Source organism: Delphinus delphis, chromosome 2 (genome assembly GCF_949987515.2).
Source record: "Delphinus delphis chromosome 2, mDelDel1.2, whole genome shotgun sequence".
In the NCBI taxonomy this organism is placed as follows: domain Eukaryota; kingdom Metazoa; phylum Chordata; class Mammalia; order Artiodactyla; family Delphinidae; genus Delphinus; species Delphinus delphis.
Window position 1 is genome coordinate 175,684,633 of NC_082684.1, and position 18,504 is coordinate 175,703,136.

At 39.5% G+C, this 18,504-nt stretch overlaps 1 protein-coding gene and 1 pseudogene across 6 annotated transcripts in view; both read left to right on the forward strand.

Annotated features, from left to right (window-relative positions):
• ZNF438 (zinc finger protein 438) overlaps positions 1 to 18,504 on the forward strand; it is a 175,545-nt gene that overhangs the window by 94,604 nt on the left and 62,437 nt on the right. The window lies entirely within an intron of this gene.
• LOC132419091 (probable ATP-dependent RNA helicase DDX10 pseudogene) lies at positions 11,871 to 13,820 on the forward strand (annotated as a pseudogene).

Genomic DNA, 18,504 nt, shown 5'->3' on the forward strand with positions numbered 1-18,504 from the left:
GATAAGAAATGTAGGGAACTCGTTAAGTTACAAGGACAAGGTTACGAATGAAATGGCCATGAGACTGAGAAGTACCAAAGTCATGTCCTAGGTTTACCCCAAACCTTTACCCCATTAAAGCCCTAAGTCTCTCCTGAAAGGCAAATGCCTTAGGAAGCCCAGCTGAGACCATGGAAGAATAGCGTTAGAATAGTATTCAGATATGGATCCAGAAGACTGCACCTGTTCAGTCTTGGACCCAGAAGTGCGTAGGGCTCTTCCGCATCTGCCATGCGTCCCAGGAGGGGTCCCTAGTCCTGAGGTGCTGACTCCCACCTGACTTCTAGTGCCAGCACTGCGCTTGCTTCCTACATCTGGTGGATGGATGCCTCCAGGCAGGGAGAGGAGACACAGGAAGCAAAGGAAACATGCAAAGCGGAGACTGTCCATAATTGTGGGCCATGTGTGGCTTGCACAGTGTTCTTTCTAAACGCGAATTCGTTATTAACTAGCATTATCCTAACTAGTTCCTAATTGAATTTGCTGTTAATTAATTTAATGTACGAATCCAGATTTCTGGGTTCTCTTGAAAACTGTCAGATGTGGCAGCTTTAGTCCTACCTTTGCAGGTGGCTGTCATCCGTTAGAGCCGACGAGAAGTTGCCTCAATGAGATGGGAGCCTGTGCTTTCCAGTTCTCACAGCCCCACCCCTGGCTGTTGGTTTCCTTTAAATAGAATGAAGAGGAAAGTTAAATGTTGCTTATACTGCCATTTGTGTTAAAATTGGAAATAACAGGTTGATAGGATAGCACATTTCAGTATAAGTGAAAGGCTGTGTTATTGTCCTAGGGCTGTTGTAACAATGTACCATAAACTGGGTGGCGTCAAACAACCAAAGTTTGTTCTCTCGTTGTTTGGAGGCTAGAGATCTGAAGTGAAGGTGTTGGCAGGGTCCTGCTCCCTCAGAGGCCTCGGGGGAGGACCCGTGTTTCCGCTTGTAGCTGCTGGTAGCCCCACGTGCCCCTTGGTTTGTGGCAGCGTCACTCCAGCCTCTGCCCCCGTCTTCTCTTGGCTGTCTTCCCTGTGTCCAGACTTTCCTCTTACGAGGACAGTAGTCATATTGTATTAGGGCTTGCCCTAATGCAGGACAAACTCATTTTAACTGAGTTATGTCTACAAAGACCCTATTTCCAAATAAGGTTACGTTCACAGTTACCCGGACTTAGGACTTCAGTGTAACATTTTGCAGGGGCACAATTCGACCCGTAACTGATGGCACATTTCTTGGTGGAGTGCAGAGTAATAGTTTAAGGGCAGAGGTCCCTGGAACAGGGTGCCTGCATTCGTACTTACAACCTGTGTGCTCTGTAATATTGGACCAGCCGCTTACCCCTCTCAGTGACTCTCCATGCCCTCGTCTGTCAAATGAGGATGATGGTACCCGCCTCACAGGGCTGAAGTGAAGACAAAGTGAGGTAATACATGGAAAGGACTTGGAACAGCGTATGGCACGTGCTAAGTTTCAATAAACTGAGCCATTATTATCTTCACTGTTATTCACTCTTACTCATACACACAAGTTCTGTGCATGCAAGGAGTTTCCGTTCACTCTTACTCATATACACAAGTTCTGTGCATGCAAGGAGTTTCCATGCCCAAAGCTGTTATTTAAGATAGCATTATGAAGCAAGCCATGGGCAAGGTAGAGATAACAGATAGAAATGCTGCATGAAAAAAAAGCAACTTAAACCAGTAAAGAGAGTGAGAGAGGCTGGAATGTTAATAAGATTTACTTTTTCCTGCAAATAAAAGGATCATAATACATTAAAAATGTTTAGTCTCCTCACTGTATTGGATTACCTGCCCAGCCTCTAGATGCACTTGAAAGTGATAAAGACCCAGGCAGGAACTTCAGACCTAGAGGCTTAGATGTTGACTCTTGGGCTGGTGACCACAGTGGCCCGGAGATAACACTGGGGAGGTTAGTGCAGGGAGAGCATCCAAGGAACACATTCCTTCTAAGTATCCCCGCCTGCCTCCTTGGAAGCATGTTATTACTGTCTGCCTCCTTCCCATAAACCCTTGCATTGAAATTATCCTGGTTTCCCGTCACTGGGCCAGAGATTGAGGCCGAATAATTCTTTACATTTAGACCCTACTTTTCTTCCAAAGGGACCAAATATTTTGAGATATATTATTTCATTTTTCCACATAGCGTTTATGTAAGACAGCCGTACAACTTGAATTTTATTAAAAACTGAGAACTCCAGTAGAGAAGGTTTAAAGAAATGACAGGACTTTCTGAAGTCCCTGGAAGAAAATTCTTCTGCAGCTTAGGGCTGTTGGGTATGCAGTACTACAGAACGTATATATGCCTCATTCTCCAAGGTAGTACTGTCCTGAAAACATGAGACTATTCAGATAAAATCAAATATCTTACCTAAATGGTGAAAGGGGCATATGGCTATGATATTTACTATTTGTGACTTTGTTTTAATGAAAGAAGTTAGGCTGTTTAATTTTTGGCAAAGAAGTGGTGTTGTGTCATTCAATTATTAGTAATTTGGAACATTTCAATTAAATGATGAATTCATCAGGACTCCTTCAGTTGCAAATGCAAGAAAGCCGGTTCAAGCCAGCTTATGAAAATCAAAGGAACTTAATTGTTTATATAACTACGGTTTCCAGAGGTACATCTGGCGTCAGGCATGGTTGCAGCCAGGAACTCGGATGATCTCATCTGGACTCTTTTTCAGCTCTGCTGGTTTCTTTATTCGTCATTCTCCAGACAGCATGTGATCAGTGAGATGACCGGCAGCAGCTTGAGACTGTCATCTTCTCAGCTGAGCAGTCCCAACAGAAAGAGAACTTGTGGGACTAACACCTTGCTGCCTGCCTTAGAGAAGATGTGAATCAACCCTCCTTGACCCCGTGTGTGATGAATCATCACTGAGGCCCAGCGGAGGGCATGATTTCCCAGTGCTTCAGTAAAGAGGTGCGGTCCAGGGACTGGAAGCCCCCCTGGGGTCTTCTCGTGCAGCAGAGAGGCTTTCTCCAAAGGAATTCAAAGAAGGGTGGTGGGAGTGTGTGCTCAGCAGACCAAAACTGTAGTGGCCTCAAAGCGTTACAAATGGTGTGTGGTGGAGACTGTAAGTTCTGATTTTAAGATGGCAAATAGAGAACTTTCTGCCTTCTCCTATTACAAAATCCATCCAGAACAAAAGAAATAAGAAAAAAAAATTCCGGCTCTATCTTTGATAAAAAGTAGGTGACATTAGTAACCCACAAATATGAACACAGAAGTCATATGACCCTGTGACTTAGCCGAGGACGGTGAAACACCTAAGCCCCACAGAGGAGAGTAACACGCCAGGAAGCAGCTTTGCCCTGCAGAACCCTAGGAGGTCTCAGGCTAGGCTGGAGAGGCAGCTAAGGCATCCGGTTAGAAACAGACCCCACCTGCTGAAAGTCTGTGAAAGGACCAGTTGGACACTCGGATCCTTGTCTCACCCCAGCCAGATAACTACCTTCCCCACAGCCCAGGCAATGGAAGGTTTATTCTCTGGAGATGTTGACACTTCAGAGAATCGAGGCTCAGGGACACGGGAGCTGTGGAGGGTGGGGTCAAGTAAACATCCGCCCTGCTCTTAGGGCATCAGGGGCCAAGTTCCCAGTCAGGTGCTGGAGGATTGTCCAGAGAGCCTGATGGGTCCCAGAGAGACTTCCTATAGGGGTTCCCCACAGGGAAAGCCAGCTTGCTCCCCACTTGCTCTTCCATGAAGAGCAAGCTTCCACAAGCTCAGCCCACAGGCAGAGCTGCCATCTTGCTTTACTAATGACTTACACTTAAATAGGGAGAGTCAGCCAAGGATCAACAGATATTTGGGAATACCTCCCATATGAAAGCAGAGATAAGGCAAACAGAAGTAAAGAACTATGAGGGGACAAAACAGCAGGGAACTTAAGAAACAAACTGTAATTACTATCTCTGAAAATGTGAGAAGATTTTGCATAGCAGAATCCTTTTTAAGAAGGAGAATTAAAGGAAAGGAAAATTAAAGAACAAGAAGTAACTCACAAAAATTAGAAATGTGGCGGCTGAAATCAATTCCTTAGAGGGATTGAAAAATAAATTTGAGGAAGAAATAATTAGAGACGCAGTCCAGAAGATTCTGTTACTCACTTATACAAGAGAAAATTTGGAGAGAATTATCAAAGAAATAATACAAGACACTTTCCTAGAACAGAAAGAAAAGATAAACGATAAAGTTTCCAGAGAAGAAAAAGTGTCATATACAAAGTGTTCTGGATAAGAACAAACAAGGGACCTCTCAACATCAGTACTGATATAGAAACATAAATTGTGAAATATTCTCTTAAGGGATAATTTTTGTCATTAAAAAGCATTTCTTCTTTTACCTGAGAGTTAGTTACTGTCAAATATCTCTAGTTTCCTTAGCACATTTAAAATATTCTACTTACAAATTTTCCATTATTTAAACTTATTTAAGTGTTTTATATAATCCGAGGTACACCTGAAAATTTGTGTTTCAGAGATTTAGGATATTTTATGGTGCTTTTTTGTACCATAAATACATAAATATTTTATGTATTTTTTGATTCACTCAACAGATAATTGAGTGATCTTTTCTCAAGGTACTGTGGAGTTGATACTTCTTGGTTTTGTGTGATAGTCTAACATCTGGTCCATAGTTTTATAGTCAGTGATAATAAATATGACTGATTTAGAAACTCACTAATGATACTAGGGTATGTGGTAGCAGGACCTGCAAAATACTTCTCATTTTTTTTTTTTGTCCCAACATACTGTGATATCTTTTTTTTTTTTTTTTTTTTTGGCCATGCCACATGGCTTGTGGGATCTTAGTTACCTGACCAGGGACCGAACCTGGGCTGGCAGTGAAAGAGCTGAGTCCTAACCACTGGACCACCAGGGAATTCCCCAAAACATATTGTGATTAGAAGTGACAAAGTTTGGGTCCTACTTTTCAAATATGTTTGGCTCTTATTTTTATACATGTATAAAACTATATTAATTGTGAGTAACAAAGTATCAGTGTAGAATATTAGTTTTTGTCTTATCTTTTATCAGTGTAGAAGACAGAGTCCTGAGTGCTAATTTCTTCCAGAAATTAGAGGCATCAAAAATCTAGCAAACACTTTTTTCAAATTTTAATTATTTGAAAAAATAATATTTTTAGGATTTGATGAATATTATTTTTGACTATATAACTAATAAAATGTATTATTATGGTATTTTTGGATTAAAAATCTTCTCCAAATAGCATTTTGGTTTTTAAAACATTCAGAATTTTAGGTTGTGAATGTTAAAAAAGAATTGAAATTTTAAGTGCAGTGCAACTCCCTCCGCTTTTTGGACTAGTTTCGAAAGCCTAATGAAATGGAAGGCAAGTGTCTTTTTCCACTTAAAAATGGTTATATTTTATTTCTTAATGTACTATAATGAGAACAAAATAATATAGAAAAGTCAAGAAATGAAAAAGTGCCAGGATTCTTCTTGCCAATATAACTTTTTAGAATTGTGCTGAGTTGCTTTTGCTGTAAAAACCAGACCCAGTCTCTTATGGATTCTCCAGGTAATGACATTTTGTGGAGGATTTTTGTAGTTCTTTTGGCTTAGCGAGGTCGAGAATTTTGAATTAGAATTATAAAACTGGAAGACATCCTCTTATTCATTTTACAAATGAAGGAACTGAAGTCCGGAGAAATCATGATTTATCCAGGGTCATACAGTTAACAGCGAGGGTTGGAGGAGAAACATGGCCTCCTGGCAGGCAGTTCAGTGAGTGATCTTTGTAAAAGACTCTTCGGGTTTATTCTCACCACCATCACGTTACGTGTAGCGTCCATAATTTATTGCATTAGGCCCAAGATGCAACTTACAAGTTTGTGTTTAATTTTCTGAAGCTGAGGGAACGTTTAGAATTAGGAATACTGACAGTGACCCAAAAAGATGGAATGGCAAGAAGCATTTGGAAGAACTGTTGCCTGGGGTAGAAGATGTCCCTTGCTTAGACTCTGGCCCTGCTCTCTAGAAGGAACTCCATTGTTCATTATTCCCTAGGACCTGAATGTCTTCTGGAAGGTTCTTCTTTGCCCATCTTCCGCCAAGGTCACGCTTATACGGACATTGGGGGAATATTCCCACCTTGGAGGCTGTGTAACCTTTGTTTCCTACTTTATGATCCTGCAGTTTTGGTGGTTAGAGCATTGTTTTAGGAGTCAGCTGGAGGCTTAGAGGCAAGGCTTGGGGGGTGGGGGGCTGGCAATGTTATTCCCTCAGAAACTTAGCTGGCTTCTGACCTCCCTCCTTGTAGTTGACTCCATATGCCAGACGGAGGGATTACGTGTCCCATCTGTCAGGGACAGTCTCAGTTTATATCCCTCGTGCAGGTTAAGTGATAATGCCCTCTTTCACTCTCAAAACTGTCCTGGGTTGGACAGTAAATTGTGTATGGTCTCTCTAGCCAAAAAAGCACGCCAGGAAGCCCCACGCCTAATTTATTCCTTTGCTTCCTGTCTCCCGTTCCCCCCTCTCTCAGTGTATGGGGGCCCTTGGATGGCCATTTGAAATAGGCTTCCTGGGAAGTTCACCGACTCAGCCTGATGGGCAGCAAGGCTGACTTCCCCCTGTTCACCTGAGAAAACCTAACAGGCCATCTTTACTCAAAGCCTTTTTCAGTCTCCTCTCTTACTGTGTAAAATCCGGAAGCGGGCAGATTTTCTAACCCGGGGAGCCTCCAGACTTTGGGATTCTCTGCTCCCTTTCAGTTCTGCTCTCAGACCTGTCACTCCTTGCCTGTGCAGATTTCTTTCTTGTAAATTCTCCATAAATGCAGCAAGTAATAACGTTATTCTGATATTGTTTTCCATCTCTTTTTCCCTGTAGGCTTAGTTAGACACTTAGTTAACACTTCGATAGATAGCTCTGAAGCTATCTCAGGCATTTTCAAGCATTGAGGTATAATTTACACAGAGCAAAGACACAGCTTTCGGTTCAGTGAGATTGACAGTTGTATACACCGTGCAGGCCGCCACCAAGACTAAGATATAGAGCATCTCCATTGCCCCAGACGGAGGCTGCCTTCCAGTTAGCTCCCTGGAGACAGCCACTTTTCGACTTCTTTAACCACGGATCCCTCTTCACAAGCAGTACTTGTATTAAAAGTTTTGTGACTGTGTGACATGACTGTCCTTCTATCCTTTACTCGGTCTCTCCCTTGCCTGCTGCCGGGCTGCTAAGCAGTTGTCATATATTTTAGATTTTTTTTTGTTTGGTCTGCACCCCACTTAAAGATACCATTTTTTTTATGTTAGCTGGGGAAAGCTAAGTGCTGTAGTAAGTGGACCACAAAAAAACGTAACAGCTTCAACCTATTTAAAGTGTATCTATTGCTAACGAGCAGTGCACTGAAGGCGTCCTCCGTCAGTCAGTCGGTAACTGTCATTAACCTGGGCCTCTGAGTCCTCCAGTAGCTGGGGAAGGAGCAGGAAGCTACCTCACCCGCTTCTGGAAAGCCTCGACCTGAGATCTGACATTCAGCCCCATTCTTGTGGGGACAGCTATGCACGAGACCACCTCTGGTGCAAGGGAGGAGGGTTTGGAAATGTGGACTCTGGCTTGACACTACTTCTCAGTGACAGCTCCACACCATGAGGCGGGAAAGCAAAGTTTGGAAGATGTTAGTTGTCTACAAGGTTAATGTCACAGCTTTTATTCTCTTTTAATAACATAGATGTTAGTTGTCCACAAGGTTAATGTCACAGCTTTTATTTTCTTTTAATAACATAATACCATATTGCTTTTCTTTTCTGTCTTCATGTTACTTCTTTTTCTCTGTGTTGTGTATTCTTTTATGCTTTTCAAAGAAACGTTTTAGCATTGGAAAAAGTTTTAAAAGGGTATTGCTATCTCTATGATAGAAATGTTCAAGGCAAAAGCAATTTAGTTTCCTTAGACTATTCTGATGAAATTAAAATTATCTCTGGCTATTAGCAGATATAACTTAACTTTTAAAAGATAAGGATCCATGATATCACCATTTCTAATCAATATTGTATCAGAGATCCTAGCCGGCAGAGTAAAATAGAGGAGAAAACCCTAAAAAAAATAAAAATAAAAAAGTGTAGGAATGGAAAGGAAGAAAAAAACTGCCACTGTTGGCAAATGATATAAATGTCTATGTAGAAATTTTCCAGCACTCTGCAGCTAAATTCTTAGCATTAACTAGAGAGTTGAGCAAGGTTTTTGGACACAAAGTTTTTGTGGAAAAGCCAATTGCATTTCTATGGACCAGCAAAAACAGAAACAAAACAGAGGATGTAATTTTTTAAAAACATTTTATTTTGAAATAATTAGCATCCTACATAGCCGTGGTATATCTTCTCAAACTAAGAAATTAACATTGATACAATAATATTAACTGAACTGTGGCTTTATTCAGATTTTCCCAGTGTTTCTACTGATGTCCTTTTTCTGTTTCAGGGTCAAACCCAGGTAGCTGTTATCTCTTTAGTCTACTCCAATTTGTAGCAATTTCTTGATCTTTTCTTTCTGGGACCTGACGCTTTGAAGAGTAATGGTCAGATCCTTTGTAGAATGGACCTCAGTTTGGGTTTGTCTGATGTTTGCTCATGGTTATGTCTCATCCAATCAACATGACATCACTGGCGATGTTAACCTTCATCACGTGGTGTCGCCAGGTTTCTCCACAGTGGAGTTACTGTAGAAAATGCAATTTAAAAAATATACAATTTACAGTAGAGGCACAATGTAAGTAGCATTTGAATAAATCTAACAAATAATGTCTATAGCCTTTATTGAGAAAGTTATAAACTTTTATCGAAAGACATTAGCTACAGTCCAGTTAAATGGAGAGAAACACAGTATTAATGGATTGGAAAACTTAATGTTGCAAAGATAGTAATTCTCTCAATGCACCTAGAATCAAATTCCTAACAAATTTCGGGGGTTTTAACATTACTACTACTAGTAGTAGTATTACTCATCTTTAATGTTGTTATTTTGGTGATGCTTAACATTATAATTCTGAACTTAACATGGTAGAGGAGTGGTCCAAGAATTACAAAGTGAAGACAAAGTGTCTTTCCTACCTATATTGTGACTTAATGTAAAATTATAATAATTAAGCCAGTGTATGATATAAAGATATACAAATTGGCCAATGGAAAGAATAGAGAATTCAGAAACAGATCCATCTATATATGGAACCTAGATTTATAACAAAACTGGTATTGTAAACCACTGGGGGAAAGGACGGGTGGGTTTTTCAGTGTATCAAGTTGGGGCAAGAGATTGCTCATATGAAAGAGCATACTGTTGGATTCCTGTGTCATATCACAGGCAAAATGGTGAAATTATCAGTTATAAATTAATAATTATAATTAGGCTTAATTATAAAATTAGCAGCAGAACCCAGGAAAGAACAGTTGAAGGAAAAAAACAAAGCTACCAAAGGAATGAAAACAAAATTGGAAGGCGTGGAAGGGAAAAGAGATGATACAGAAGAAGAGTGAGGTCATAGGGATTAGAGATGCGAGAAGGGAGCCAAGTCAGACAGACATTTAAAGGATGATGTAACGCCTTTGGGTTTAAAATAGCAGTGTTTACAGTATGCCAGAACTGCATCAGTTGCTACCTTTCCTCATCCTTCTGAGTTATGTGCCAGAAATCAAAAAGCGATCTATAAATTAGTTTAACGATCTGTCTACCAGCAACTCAATTACTCAATCATTTGTGGAAAGCAGAGAATTGGAAACCATCTGACTTTGAAAGGGATTTATTATGACTTTCTCAGTTTGGGAAAGTTTATTAAAAAGGCTTAACTAAGATTTATCAAATAACTGTTATATTTATTACTCTTTTACTTAGAGGCACCTTGTTTAACCCAATATGCTTAGAAAGTGTTATTTAGAAACATTATTAATTTTAATATATACTTACCAACACACAATGAGTTTTTAGAGGAATATTTTGTCTTAACATATGTTTGAAACGTATTTTTATCAAAACCTTGCAGGTATAATGTACGTCACTGAATTGAGGGAAAATGGTTGCCGTTTAATCTAATTGACAAAGCTTAGTCATCAACTTTAAACTTATCTTCCAAGTCAGACTTCCTTCTGTCAGTAAAAATCCGACTTGATTTTTCAGCTCAAATAAATATGTTAATGTACGTTTCCATGACAACCATCACACAGCTGAATTCTAATTCTAACACAGACAAATAGATAAGGCACAGAGCCTTGCCACGTGTTGCCTGGATACAGTGATGCTGCTGCCTTCAAGATTTCTTTGCTTTGCGCTCCCTAACGTCTCCCAGAGTTGAGTTGTACCTTTTACAATAGTAAGGGTTTTGGAAGGTAAGGTCCTTAAGTAAAAACATTCTCATTACTGCTTCATTCTACTCTGTATCTGATTTTGTAATTTACTAACATGGGCCCACATACTCCATTTCTTAATAAAATAGGTATGTTGTATGTATGATGGGGAGTGAACGAATCCCTACTGTAGTGCTTTGATTAAAGGAGGATTTACAGGTTTGGCTTCCTGGAGGGTTTTTGTGTGCCAAGGCAATGCACTAGCCGGGATTTGTGAGTGGTATGCGTTTCTTTTGTAAAGTGGGAAAAGAGTGACTGTGAAGGAGGGGAAGAGGGAATGAGAAGAGGCTGGCGTGGTACCTTGGCCTCAGGTACATTCCGGAAGAGGTCAGTAATAGGAAGGACGGAGGTTGAGGATCTGGAATTTGATTGCCTTTAAACGATCTGTGCCGACGTATCTCTTAGTCTTCATATAGCTCTAAATGTACCTCAATTTGTAGACCGCTGATACAGAAGACAGGCAGAACAGGTCCATCGTATATATAATTGTAGATACAACAAGACACCCAAACTAATGAAGTAAATCCAATATTTAGAGATTAAGCTTTTCTGAAATAAAAGACAACTAGACTCTGCATATTAAAGGGGCGTACTGTGTGTCTGTGCCTAGTAAAAGTGCCGGACCTCAGAGGTAAAGAACAATTCCTTTGGGGAACCAGGCACATAGGTTGAGTTTTTTTTGTAAGGGGGGAAATTATGTTGGCCTCAGATTTCAGTCAATGCAGGAAAATGGAATATACTTTAAAGATTTTGAAGAAAAGAATAGGTAACTTAGAGCTTTTTATATCTGTTTAAACAATCCTTCAAGTATAAGTCAACCAGCAAATAGTTTTGAACTTAAAGAATTTTCAAAAATGATTCCTTTGGGCCTTTATGGAGGCAATAATAGAGAACAGATTTTTTTAATCCTGGCTTTGCAGGGTAAAGATGTACTTGGAGCTGCCAGAACAGGATCTGGCAAGACTTTGATTTTCCTTATCCCAGTACTGGAAGCTTTTTATCATTCTTAATAGACTTTGACAGACAGACTCTGGGTCCTGATAATACTTTCTACGAGAGAACTTATCTATTTCTCAGGCCTTTTCTGAGAATTAGGAAAGAATCCTGGCTTTTCAGCAATCTCATCATCGATGGAAAGACCTGAGACAGGGTGTTTGAGAAGATCAACCACATAAATATATTATACTTGTTTGCATACAGGTTTGACTGTTGAACACAAGGATGAAACAATAAGTGTTCATGACACCCGTCTCCAAAGGTTAGTTCATGATGAGGTAGAGTAGAATCTTGGGCGTGGACCTGTGCTGACACTACGAATGCTGTCATAAAAAAGAAAGAAAGAAAACATCTTTCTAAATAACATTGACTTTGCTTTTTTCTAGGCAAAACAACTCAGATCTGTAAAAGACCTTGTACCTTGTGTGCTTGAGTTTGAAAATCTCTGAATATGTTAGAGTTGGTGAGAAAAGTAAAATATAACACCCCTGTCCCTTTGGAATAAAACTACATAGGTTGTGAGCTGAAGTAAGAAATAAGTATCCTATATTCCTTTTTGAGAAGTATTATATTTTTTTCCAGTTGTCGAGAGGTTCGGTCCCTATACCAAGTTTCCTACTGCCTGTACTCTGGTATTTCTATTCTTGACTTCTGTTGTTGACAACAGCAAATGAGAAAAATGCAAGTCTGTAATAAGTTTATCTGCAAGAGAGTGAACTGTGCTCTTTGCTACTGATACTATAGCCAGGGTGTTGGATATTCAGGCCACGAACTGAGTTCTTCAGTTTGATTGCCCAGAGGATACCAACTCATATTCACAGAGTCAGAAGAAAGAAAGGATAGTACAGCAACTTCTTGAGTAGAAAGTGCTTATGAAAGAAATAAAAATCAATCCAGAAAAATGTATGGACATCTAGAAAACAAAAACAAAAACTGGAGTCATCTTTAGCCCAAGATCAACAATGAAAAGAAAGAGGTCAAAGGTATTTTGTTTGTTTCTTTTTTTTTTTTTTTTTTTTTTTTTGCGGTACACGGGCCTCTCACTGTTGTGGCCTCTCCCGTTGCGGAGCACAGGCTCCGGACGCGCAGGCTCAGCGGCCATGGCTCACGGGCCCAGCCGCTCCGCGGCATGTGGGATCTTCCCGGACCGGGGCACGAACCCACGTCCCCTGCATCGGCAGGCGGACTCTCAACCACTGCGCCACCAGGGAAGCCGGTATTTTGTTTCTTACATATGTAAGTATATCTGATGAAGGATGAAAGGGTATTTGATTTGAACAAGTTACGTTTACCCAAATAGGCTATATTTCTTGTTCTTACTATAAGCAGCTCCTTGGATAAGATTCCTTCAGAAAGTGTAGAAACAGCTGACCAAAGAGTTGTTAAAGAGCTTAAGGCTCTATCCCTCACCCATGACTAAGTGGAGGAATTTAGAGCTTATTGCAGTGAGAAGATGTCCATCATTAAGTAAGGTAGAAAAAGGCCAGAAGCAGGAGAGGAAGAGTACAAGCTGGCCAATGGTGTTAATAAAGAAGAGGAGGGAGAGGAAGGGAGGCAGATGAGGGGAAACATGGAAGCGAAGATGGTCAAACCAAAAGGGCCTCAGACTCAGTCTGCTCCTAGTACTGATGAGGAAATCGCAGAAACAAAAAAAGTAATGAAACACTTTAAGTGAATAAGAAAATAACACGACTGATGAAGAGAAGTTGGTTCACCAGTGGCCGCCAATGTAGGAATCCACTGTGAAGGATACTAAGGAAGACGATCATGGTAGTATCAGCCCTGATAAAGCAGAAGATAGGCTTCCGGAAGAGGGTACATTTGATCAAGAAGAGCATGGGAAGAAAGTTAAGGCAAAGCATGTGGAGAAAAGACTTCTAAAAAGTGAAACCAAAAGAGAAGCCAGCAAGAGGCAAGCAGAGGCCAAAGATGAAGGGGGGATGATGCCTTTTAAGGCTGGGTGTGGTGTGTGATGAAGGATTTGATCCATTCACTCCCAGATCCTGATAAATACAGACGTCTGAAAAATCAGACAGTGAAGATGGAAAATGAAATTAGTGATACCTGGAAGAAGCAGAGAATGAGGAAGAGGACAACAGTGAGGTGAAAGGAGTGAAACAAGTTGCAGTAGAAAGGAGGCCACATGGGAAACCTACGAGCTTTGGGATACAGGCCTGTCTTTAGCAGAGGACAAAGGGCTTGTGTTATGTCTGCTCAGAAGTCGAAGCTAAATACTTCTTGCTCTACTCTTCTTGAAACCCTTGGTTATGACTATGTGGGCCTGAAGTCAAAAAAGAGTTGGCTTTGGAACAGTGAGGTACCAAGAGTCCCATCCTTAAAAGATCAATGCAGCTTCAGATAGAAGTGGTCATATATTTAACCCCCTTCTTGCCCCATCACAGAATGTGCTTAACGTGAGTGGATTAAAGAAACTTCCTGATCCCATTTCCAGCATGTATGCTCTTGGATTATATCCATTCCTTTATTTTACTGTCAAGTTGTGGAGTCCTTGTCCCATTTTTAGAAATTCTTGTCTTGCTTACTATTCAGAACATACTATGTTTATTCGTTTGTTTATTAAACAAAATTGCTCAGAATTTTGATGTATTTAGTATTTCCAAGAAGAGTGTGTATGATGGAGCAGCCCTATTTTGAATTGTGATTATCAATAATATGCCTATTTCCCATTTTTAATAAAAGTACAACATCTAAGAATAAAATTAACAAGAGTCATGCAAAAATTTCTACATTGGAAACAATAAAACATTATTGAGAAAAATTAAAGCAGACTTGAATAAATGAAGAAGGATGGCATGTTCGTGGATTGGAAGACTCAATTAGATGACAGTTCTCCCCAGATTGACCTATAGATTCAACTTAATCCCTATCATAATCCCACAGGCTTTTTTTTTTTTTTAATTGGCAAGCTGACTCTAAAAGTTATATGGAAATGTAAAAGACTGAGACTATCCAGAACAATCTCCAAATCATAGCTGGGGGAGTTGACTTCATAACCTAACCCTAAACCACAGTAACCAAGGTAGTGTGGTGCTGCCGTAAAGATCAACAAGCCGATGGAGGCAACTGAATAGAGAGGCCGGAAGAGACCCACAGTTATATGGTCGTTGGATTTCCAACCGAGACCCAAAGCAACCAAGTGGGGAGAGGAAAGGTTTTCAGTAAGTGGTGCTGGAATAACTGGATATCCATATGGAAAAAAAGAAATCTCAACTCCTACCTTGCACCGTGCACAAAGATTAATTTGAGATGGATCATGTTACTTAAATGTAAAAGCTAGAACCATTAAGGCTTTTAGAAAAACACATCAGAGAATATCTTCATGATTTGGAGGTAGGCAAAGATTTAAATGTAGAAAGCAATAACCATAAGAAAAAAATATATAACTTAGATTTTATCAGAATTTAAAAAAACAAACTTGTGGTCATCAAAAGACACCATTAAGAAAACAAAAAGATGAGCCACCGACTGGGAAAAAATACTCACAAAACCTGTATTTGTCGAAGGGCTACATAGATGATGAATTTATACAACTCCATAACAAAAACACAAAGCGGGGATAGGGGACAAATGATTTGAAAAGACACTTTAGAACAACAACACTCCGCCACAGAAGGTGTTTGAATGGCCAGTAAGCCGGTGTTCAGCATCATTAGTCGCTAGGGAAATGCAAGTTAAAACGATAGTGAGACACCCACCAGAATGGCTGCAGTTAAACAGCTCGGTAGCAGCAGATGTTAAGGATGTAGAGCGCCCGGAACTCTTACGTGTTGTGTGAGAGGCTTAAACGGTGCAACCTCTCAGGAAAAAGATCTGGAGGTTTCCTATAAAGCTAAACAGACACTTACCTGGTGACCCAGCAATTCTACTCCTAGGTATCTACCCAAGAAAAATGAAAATATAAATCCACAAAATAAGATGTAGACAAGAAGAACATAGCATATGGATATGTGACTTCATTCATAATAGCCAAAAACTAGAAGCAGCCCAGGTGTCTCAGCAAGAGAACGGATAAACAGACTGGTGTGTTCATAAAATAGAGTACTACTCTGAGAGAAAGAAACAGCACTGACACCAGCAACAGCGTGGCTGAATCCCATCGTACTAACGGAGAGAAGCCTCATCCAAAAGAATACATCGTGCGATTCTCCATTTCTGTGAAGTTTTAGAACAAGCAAGGTTTGTCTGTGAGAGAAAAGAATCGGAAGCGTGGTCGCCTCTAGGGGAGGAGCAACGGATGGCTGGGGAGGATCACGAAGGCACCTTTTCTGAGGTGTGCTTCTGGTGTGGGTTACAAGGTATATGCATTTGTTTAAAACTCATGGGATGGTCCAGTTAAGATTTGTGCGTGTCATTGTATGTAAATTTCACTCCAAAAGAGGAAAAAAAAAGCTTAAAAAAATATCTCAAGGAGGTACTATTTTATATCCAGCAGACTGGCAATGCAGTGGGGCACCCTGACCCCTCTGACCCTCACTAGTGGTGGTGTCAGTTGGATCGACCTTGAAAAACTCTGTCATTATCTAACAACTTGTGCATATACCAACCCAGCAGTTCCACTCCGAGAGATAGAAGCTCTTGCAAACATACGTGGAGAAACGCATATGACAATGTTCCAGAAAACCAGAAAGAACTCAGATAGCCATCAACAAGAGAAGGCATAAATTGTGCCGTGTTGAAACATACCACTACAGGTGAACCTTAGGAATGTATAAGAATGCTTCCAATATGATTCCAACCAATATAATTCCATCCCAGATCTTACAGAATTTAAGATTTGATTCTTGATTTGATTAGGGATACATATGCTAACACTATAAAGGAAGGTGAGGGAAAAAATTCAAGGTGTTTGGGGAGAAGGCATGGCAAGAAGGAGTGGAATTGGAATGGGAAAGACCACAAAGACGACTTTGGAGTGACTGGTAATGTTCTATTCCCTAATCTCCACAGTAGGAAGACAGGTGTTCATGTTGTTATTTTTCATTATAACTTACACATATGCAAAAATATTGTTTGGTATATATTCAATATTTAGTAATAATTTCATGAAAGATAATGTACATTTTAAATTTAATCTTTAAGAATTCTTTATTAGCAACAATATGATATGCAGCATATAAGAAGTTGGCTTTCTGATATCATTAATTCAGTCATTTATTCAAATGTTTATTAAATGCCTGTACACAGCCTGATAGGGATGTGACATTGGTTAAGCCTTTATTTGGAGACTAAGCTTTCCGTAGCTGTATCCTAAAATGAATTTGAAAAACGACTGAAATCGAAGATGGTTACAGTCTTACATAGGCCCAACTTTGACCTCAGTCCCCTAATGCTAGTCCAGGGGACGTCTGAAGGCACACTTTTAAGAATTGGGATGTCACTTGGACTGGTCATTGACCAGCCATTAAAGTTATCTTACAGTCGGGTCATGGAGAATGTCTCCCATAATTTATCTTCTTGAAACTTAACTGTGATAAAAATTCTCAGGATGCTGTGGCTAACACTTAAATCTTACTGCTCTTCTGTTGAATCTTAAGCAGTTTCAAGGTATTTATGGATTTTTCATTTTAACATCTCCTGCAAAATTTGTGAGTAATTTTCATTAAATGAACTCGCCAGAAAATAAAGATTGAACTCTGTAGCTATAATGCGGTCCTAAATTCGTAGCTTAAAATGAAAAGGGCTTACCCCAATCCTTGACTTTTTATAAGTATTCAAACATTCCTTTGAATGTCAAATAATAAATTCATAGTGCTAGATAACCAGCAAGATGGCAGTCCTGTTGCCTATATGAAGTGCTTAAATATACCCAATTGCAATTCCAAAGCTTTATTGCTTCATTTATCACAGGAAATGCCAGAGTTCTGAAATATTTTGTAAGGAAAGCTACCCTACTTGTATGAATTCTCATAGGAATTACCAAGAATATTATGCCAATTCAATCCTAAGTATTGAAGTTAGAGTTCTAAATGACATTTAATAGTATGATTTATTTTCTGTCTTAAACTTTATAGGTCACATAAACAAGATCCTATCCTTTCATATTGCTTTTTATTGTTAAAGTGTCTGAGTGATGATAAAAATCTAAGCTTAAGAACTGTCAGATGATTTATGATATTTCATTTATTTTTCAAAGGATTGGGGTGTCACCAATAAGCCTATTAGAATTGTAGGTTTAAAGTTCCTCAATTTTAAAAAAGACCAGCTGCGTAAACAAGTGTGTTAGCTTTGTAATTTAATTCCGTGTGATTTTTTATAATACTTCAAAGTACCAAAGGAGGCAGTTTTTCTTAGGTCATAAATGCTTATTTATGTCATTATGATCTCAAACTTTCAAGTGCATTTCAAGATCTACTTTTTAAAATATTAATACGTTTTTATTGTGTTCTTTATAACCTCAAGACATTTCTCCTTTTGTCGACCTAAATCTGCCTTTCTTCATGGGCTGACATCAACAGCATGGAATGTGGATGAACTGGAGGAAAACTGCTTTAAAAAATTAGAATTCTGTAGTCAGGGATGGATAATCTAAACTATCTTTGCGAGTGTGCTGTAAGCACCTTAAAGCTGTTTTTTTTGTTGTTATTAAATTGTAAATTGGGGATAATTGTAAGTTCACATGCAGTTAAAAGAAATAACCCGTGTACCCTTTACATAGTTTCCCCCAAATGTAACTTCCAGGATACTAACATGGATACAATGCAGATCCTATTCAGATTTTCCAAGTTTTACTTGAACTCATCTGTGGATGTATGTATTTAGTTCCTGTGCACTTGTTATCACAGGTATAGCTTCTTGTGTCTACTGTAATCAAGATACAGAGAAGTTCCATCACAAGGATTTCTCAAGTTGCCATTTTATAACTACACTCACCTACCTCCCCCACTTGCCAGCCCTGACCCCTGGCAACCACTGATCTGTCCTCTGTTTCTATAATTTTGTCATTTCAATAATGTTATATAAGTGGAAGCCTAGAGTGTATAATCTTTAGTGTTGACTTTTTCATTTAGCGTAATTCCCTTCAGATTCATCCATATTCTTGTGTGTATCAGTAGTTTGTTCCTTTT